This window comes from Oncorhynchus gorbuscha, linkage group LG04 (genome assembly GCF_021184085.1).
Source record: "Oncorhynchus gorbuscha isolate QuinsamMale2020 ecotype Even-year linkage group LG04, OgorEven_v1.0, whole genome shotgun sequence".
Classification (NCBI taxonomy): Eukaryota; Metazoa; Chordata; class Actinopteri; order Salmoniformes; family Salmonidae; genus Oncorhynchus; species Oncorhynchus gorbuscha.
In genome coordinates this window covers 11,833,944-11,841,985 of record NC_060176.1, presented here as the reverse complement: position 1 = coordinate 11,841,985, position 8,042 = coordinate 11,833,944, and positions in this window count along the sequence as shown.

Genomic DNA, 8,042 nt, shown 5'->3' with positions numbered 1-8,042 from the left:
TATACTTGCAGAACGTAGTGACATCATGTCAACTCCTATGCTTTAAAACTGGACAAAAAGGGAAATTATTTTTAGATAATTGACTTCCTCTTGTTTGTTCATAATGAGACAACTTGAAGGCTGCACCTCTTGAGCTGGTCTGCAGGCTCTAGTTTTATCTTACCTTGATTATTGTCCAGTCATATGGTCAAGTGCAGCAAAGAAGGACCTAGTTAAGCTGCAGCTTGCCCAGAAGGCTATGCATGCCGGTCTCTTTTGGCTAAGAGTTGAGGAAAGACACTGCATCGCTTCATGTTTTTATAAGAAACATTAATGTGTTGGAAATTCCAAATTGTTTGCATAGTCAACTTACACACGGCTTTGAAGCAGGAAGTCCCCAGGTTAGCTGTTTAGGCTCCTTGCTTTTTTCAATCTTTACTAACGACATGAGTAAGGCCAGTGTGTCTATGTATGCGGAAGACTCAACACTATGCAGGTCAGCTTCTACAGCGACTGAAATGACTGCAGCCCTTAACAAAGAGCTGCAGTTACTTTCAGAATGGGTAGCAAGGAATAAGTTAGTCCTAAATATTTACAAAGCTAAAAGCATTGTATTTGGGACAAATCATTCCCTAAACCCTAAACCTCCACTACATTTCATAATGAATCATGTGGATCCATAATAAATACAAATACAAATACACACTTTCTGCACCAGACATGCCACCAGGGTCTTTTCACAGTCCCCATGTCCAGAACAAATTCAAGGAAATGTACAGTATTATACAGAACCGTGATTGTATGGAACTCCCTTCCATCTTATATAGCTCAACTGAACAGCCGTCCTGGTTTCAAAAAACAAATAAAGCAACACCTCACAGCACAACGCCTCTCCCCCATGTGACCTACTTGTTGTGTGTTTGTACTGACATGAATGTGTAACTGATAGATGTACACACTAGATGTTAATGTTTTTAAATGTATGTCAATTGGAAAGTCTTTTGTCTGTAATGTCTTTTTCATTATGTGTCGGACACCAGTAAGACCAGTGGGGATTCTAATAAAATCTCAAATAGAAATCTGGAAGTAAGCATTTCACTGTAAGGTCTACCTGTTGTATTCGGCACACGTGACAAATAAACTTTGATTTGATTGGATTTGATTTGATGTGGAATATCAATCTGATTTGTTTTTCCGTGACCTCAAGACCATAATCATCACCATTCATCTCAGGTACGCACACACACACACACACACACACACACACACACACACACACACACACACACACACACACACACACACACACACACACACACACACACACACACACACACACACACACACACACACACACACACACACACACACACACACACAGTGGCAGGATTAAAGATAGAGAGGCCTCTCTTCTCTCTGGTGTGTGCCTTGCCATGTCTCCTCCCCCTTTTGAGGTGAGGTATTTATGGTCATGAACAACAGATGCTCAGGGTCCAAGTCCTCTACTGTATATTCATTACTGATCTGCCCTTGTCTTCTCCCGCCATCTCTGCCCTGAACACATGACACCAACAGTGAATGAGCACTCTGTGACCTCCATGGCCTCCACACTCAAGGAAGGACGATGATCAATACATTTAACATGAATATGTGTTTATTCACCATATTTGCCCTTGTCGAGGTTATCCTCTCATGAGTGAGCATTATATGAATCCCCAATGACATGTTGTTTCAAATGTGTTTCAAAGCCTCATAAACATCCAAGATTCCGCTGACTGGGGACTGACTGGGGACTGACTGGGGACTGACTGGGGACTGACTGGGGACTGACTGGGCACAAAAGACTTCAGAACTTCGAATGTTAAACAAACACAGTTTTCTTGCCACTCACTATGAATTAACTAATCATAACTCCTGACAAGACCAAAGTAGGAGCACAGCAATCAAAACAGACATGTTCAAACATGCCCTGGCAGATTCTGCAGGCTCATGGTCTGAGCTTTTTGGTCTATTATTTACCCTGTCCATGGTTTCTTCATATAGCTCCAGGATCACATTTCCCCCTTCCAGCTCTCTAGGAGCCTTACTCTAACCTCCTTTATATCTATCACCTGCCTTGCATAGCGGCCAGCCGGCCGGCCTGACTAAGCGGTTATGAAGGTTTAATTGCCTAGCATTAAAATTTCAGAGACCCCTGTTCCATCCTCCTGGATGGTGTGACAGGGGAGGAAGAGGAAGTGACTGCAGACAGCATTGGGTTCTGGAACCGCAAAGCTCAAAGCATTATGGTTTAATGCTAACTCTGCCACTACACAGACACTCAATTGTGAGTTTTTCATCGCTTTATAACAGGGATGGACAACTTTGGTCCTGGAGGTCTGAAGTGTGTGCAGGTTTTTATTCCAGCCCAACAGTAACAAGTCTGGTTCAAACACTTTACTTACCATGGTATTCTTCGTGGGCTACAATAACTTTCTTCCCATCTCCTTTTCTACTTTCTGCTATTTCCCTCCCTGGCTATTGCATTCTCCGTACTCCTCTTCTCTAGCGCCATCGAACGGCCACCTGTGTCCTTAAAGTACACCATAGAGATAGAGGACTCTTTTTTCACAATTATTTAACCAGGTAGACCAGTTGAGAACCAGCTCTCATTTACAACTGCGACCTGGCCAAGATAAAACAAAGCAGTGCGACAAAAACAAAAACACAGAGTTACACATAAACAAATGTACAGTCAATAACACAATAGAAAAGTCTATGTACAGTGTGTGCAAATGTAGAAGATTAGGGAGGTAAGACAATAAATAGGCCATGGAGGCAAAATAATTACAATTTAGCATTAACACTGGAGTGATAGATGTGCAGATGATGATGTGCAAGTAGAGATACTGGGGTGCAAAAGAGCAAGAGGATAAATAACAATATGGGGATGAGGTAGATAGCTGTGCTATTTACAGATTGGCTGTGTACAGGTACAGTGATCGGTAAGCTGCTCTGTCAGCTGACGCTTAAAGTTAGAGAGGGAGATATAGACTCCAGCTTCAGTGATTTTTGCTATTTGTTCCAGTAATTGGCAGCAGAGAACTGGAAGGAAAGGCGGCTAAAGGAAGTGTTGGCTTTGGGGGTGACCAGTGAAATATACCTGCTGGAGCGCGTGCTACGGGTGGGTGCTGCTATGGTGACCAGTGAGCTGAGATAAGACGGGGCTTTACCTTGCAAAGACTCATAGATGACCTGGAGCCAGTGGGTTTGGTGACGAATGTGTAGTGAGGGCCAGCCAACGAGAGCATACAGGTCACAGTGGTGGGTAGTATATGGGCCTTTGGTGACAAAATGGATGGCACTGTGATAGACTACATCCAGTTTGCTGAGTAGAGTGTTGGAGGCTATTATGCAAATGACATTGCCGAAGTCAAGGATCGGTAGGATAGTCAGTTTTACGAGGGTATGTTTGGCAGCGTGAGTAAAGGAGGCTTTGTTTGCGAAATAGGAAGCTTATTCTAGATGTAATGTGAGTCTGGAAGGAGAGTTTACAGTCTAACCAGACACCTAGGTATTTGTAGTTGTCCACATATTCTAAGTCAGAACTGTCCAGAGTAGTGATGCTAGTCGGACGGGAGGGTCCGGGCAGCAATTGGTTGAAGAAAATACACGTAGTTTTACTTGCATTTAAAAGCTATTGGAGGCCAGGGAATGAGTGTTGTGTGGCATTGAAGCTCGTTTGGAGGTTTGTTAACACAGTGTCCAAATAAAAACCAGATGTATACAGAATGGTGTTGTCTGTGTAGAGGTGGATCAGAGAATCACCAGCAGCAAGAGCGACATCATTGATGTATACGGAGAAAAGAGTCGGCCCAAGAATTGAACCCTGTGGCACCCCCATAGGGACTGCCAGAGGTCCGGACAACAGGCCCTCTGATTTGACACACTGAACTCTATCTGAGAAGTAGTTGGTGAAACAGGCGAGGCAGTCATTTGAGAAGCCAAGGCTATTGCATCTGCCGATAAGAATGCAGTGATTGTCAGAGTCGAAAGCCTTGGCCAGGTCAATGAAGACGGCTGCACAGTATTGTCTTTTATCGATGGTGGTTATGATATCGTTTAGGACATTGAGCGTGGCTGAGGTGCACCCATGACCAGCTCGGAAACCAGATTGCATAGTGGAGAAGGTACGGTGGGATTCAAAATGGTCGATAATCTGTTTGTTAACTTGGCTTTCAAAGATTTTAGAAAGGCAGGGCAGGATGGATATAGGTCTGAAACAGTTGGGTCTAGAGCGTCACGCCCTTTGAAGAGGGGGATGACCGCAGCATCTTTCCAATCTTTGGGGATCTCAGACGATACGGATAATTTTAGAAAGAAAGTTTCCAGATTGTCTAGCCCGGCTGATTTGTAGGGATCCAGATTTTGCAGCTCTTTCGGAACATCAACTGTCTGGATTTGGGTGAAGGAGAAGCGGGGGGGACTTGGGCAAGTTTCTGCAGGGGGTGCAGAGCTGTTGGCTGGGGTAAGGGTAGCCAGGTGGAAAGCATTGCCAGCCGTAGAAAAATGCTTATTTAAATGATCAATTATCATAGATTTATTCCGTGGTGACAATGTTTCCTATCCTCAGTACAGTGGGCAGCTGGGAGGAGGTGATCTTATTCTCCATGGACTTTACAGTGTCCCAAAACCTTTTGGAATTAGTGCTACAGGATGCAAATTTTTGTTTGAAAAAGCTAGCCTTAGCTTTCCTTACTGACTGAGTATATTGGTTCCTGACTTCCCTGAAAAGTTGCATATCTCGGGGGCTATTCGATGCTCATGCAGAACGCCACAGGATGTTTTTGTGCTGGTCAATGGGAGTCAGGTCTGGGGAGAACCAGGGGCTATATCTGTTCTTACTTCTAGATTTTTTGAATGGGGCATGCTTATTTAAGATGGTGAGGAAAGCACTTTTAAAGAGTGACCAGGCATCCTCTCCTGACAGGATGAGGTCAATAGCCTTCTCATCTTTATATCTGTGACATTATAGAATCTGTGACAGCATGGGCAGCGCCATTGAGACTACTTTGACTACTTCTAAATGGCGGAAGCATGGTGGAAGCCCTCAATGGCAATGTTCATGCCAAAACGGGTTATACCCATGATGAGTCTTCTATCGCTATGGCTCACATCCCTATGTTCCTCTCATAGGAACAGTCAATGTTCCGATTGGGAATACAGATCTGAGAGTCTGTTATTTATAGTGCAGAAATAGGCAAAAAGGATGAGAAAGTCTCTTCTAGATGAGACAACGGACTCAACTCCCTCTCCCTGCTTTCCTTCCCTCCCAGCCCAGAGAATGAAATCACTTAGTAACTGTCACAGAGTTTCTACAAAACATGGGACAAATTTGTTTAAATTGCCATGCAAGTGGTAAAAGTGCTTTTAGAGTTATGGGAGCAGTTTAGAATCAGAAAACATGTGGCTCTTTCAATCCCACGAGATAGCTGTGTTTTTATTGAATGTACAGTACGTATGTAATACAATATCTTTTTATATCAAATATGTGGCCATGTGGACAGAGTTACCAACAGTACAGCAGGTGTCCTGTTATAATGGGACATGCGTAATAGTCTATGTTGTGTGTACATCTCTGTGTGACACTGTCAATCCTTTCCCAGTCTTAGAAAAAAAGAAAAAAACCTTTGTGTGTACAACAGCACAATCGTGACATAACACAAACAAAGATATTGAGAATGCTAAGCCACAGATGGGTAAAGTAAAGGAAATTATATCAATAGCCAGTGTGAAAACACAGAGAGACAGGAGGGAGACATCATCTACAGAGAGAGAGAGGGGGGGGGGGGGGGGGAGAGAGATAACAGAAATCATGTAGAATAAAGGGGTTGGGAAAATGTGCTGCCCTTGAGAGGTGATCATGCTTGTGTTGCCTTGGTAACAAGCCCTGTTAGGTAACTAGGTTGCCATGGTGCCTATTTCTGCCAGTGATGGAGACCTGGCCTTCCTGTCCATGATCAAAGCTCACCAGCACAGAAAGGAACTCGTAACACTGCACACTGCACAGTGCTGCCCTCCAGGGCAAATGTATTCATCCATTCACTGGACTCAATTGAAATTAGGGCCAAACACCTGGAACATGTACAATAACTGCACCTGCATGTCCATTGGTGATTTAATGTCGGGATACATTTGGCAACGATACAGAGTAGATAATGACACAAAGAAATAAGCAACCAAACAACCAAATAAATAACCAAGCAAACACACAGCAAGACAACCTTGGATCCTCAGGTGGATGTCCTCAGTGTAATAAAAAAAAGAGAAACATAACTTTTATACAATTCGAAATGAATTGTGTGAACACAGTACAGCACACTGAAAATAATGTATATTACGGAACCAGCCACTCAAATGAGATTAACTAGCTAATTTACAAACAGTGTAATTGCCACACAGATTGATTCTACTCCAGTGATTCACAGGCCTTGATATGCTGCAGTAGCTGTATATCAGAGCCCTGGTAGTTTGGCAAGACCCTAGTAATTCCCTGGCCCATTGTCAGAGTGCCATATAGAGTACACTGAACCACTAAATCATCTGGATAGGCTGATGGTAGTGACAGCTAAACAATAGAAACTATCTTGCCAAGTTCAATGGGTTAATACAGGGCATATGCTTTGCTTATCTCACAACCTCCACATTTATTTTTCAGGAACATTTACTACTACTGTGGGTTTCTTGTAACTTTAACAGTGACTCAACCGTTGTAGGTGTGTTTGTGTGACCATGTGTGGGAGAGTTTCTCTGTTTGTTTTCAGGTGCAGCACCTCTGAGGTCATATCGTATTCGTCTGGATACTGCTTAGGCTAAATGTGTATGTGTTTATCAGATTACTCTGACTGACTCTCCTCTCTCAAGGTGGCCTGACACAATCATCTGGTTACATGTGTGCCAGTATGAACGTAATTTTTGCCTCCAATGTTCTGATGTATCCTCCTGTGCAGATGGTTTCCATGGGAACAGGACCAGAGCAGCAAGCCGAATGCAGAGAGAGTATATGAATGTAATAAACATTCAAAACATGCGCTGTTCAGATAGAAGTGTGTATGTGAGAGATAAAAAAACAAGAAATGATTCACTAAAACAAAACATATAAGCACAAAGAAAAACGGAGATCATTTATTTCAATACTTTTTAAATGTTATTTATGTGGTTCTTTTTGTAAGGATCATCCAGCAGAGCTCAGCTAGAATACATATCTTGAAAGGGAACATAAGAATATGTACCTGTGTTGGTCGACAGATGGGGCTTAACAAATCAAAACAAACTGGCATTCTTCCAACATAGACTGAGTTGTGTGATCAATGCACATCGTATGTTCACACAGGCAGTTATTTTATCATCTTAATACCTCTTCTAATGCAAGCACTAACTTCAAACAATAACCAACCTCAGCACTAAGGTTGGTTAGTTGCATTCACTACTGAACATCTTTCTACCTAATTTGTCATATATTTTGCAAGATGTTTGAGTGTAAGGTATACTGTACTGTGGTTTGCTGCTAAGAAAAACAACAACTGTGGAACATATATGCAATTCCCATAGCAAACGTTTAGTAAACACACTGATCCCTTAAATTTGGCACCATTGAAGAGGGAGGAGTCTCCCTGTTGCATAATTGTGGCCTGGACTGTTCCATGCTTCACTCCACCTCTCGGATAGGATTGTGTTTGTAGATCAGACGTGTGCATTGGTATGGCAGTGGTGTAGTGTGTAAATACAGCCGCATGTCTACGTTGACCACTTCACTATAGGAGGAAGGTCTTTACTTGGCTGGTTCCTCTTTATCGTGTTAGCTGAGCTAAGTAGTCTGGTCTAAAAACGGACTTTAGAAATACAAACTCTTTACATTATGCAGATGTGCACCCCAACCCCTATCTGATTAAATAGCAACATTTAAATAGCAAATATTCTCAATTCAAGTTCTACATAGTTAAATACACTGGTCTTTTGTTCAGTGCGAGAGATATTATTTACCAAAATAGTTTAACCTGATGTCTAGTTTGGAGCGCTGGTTG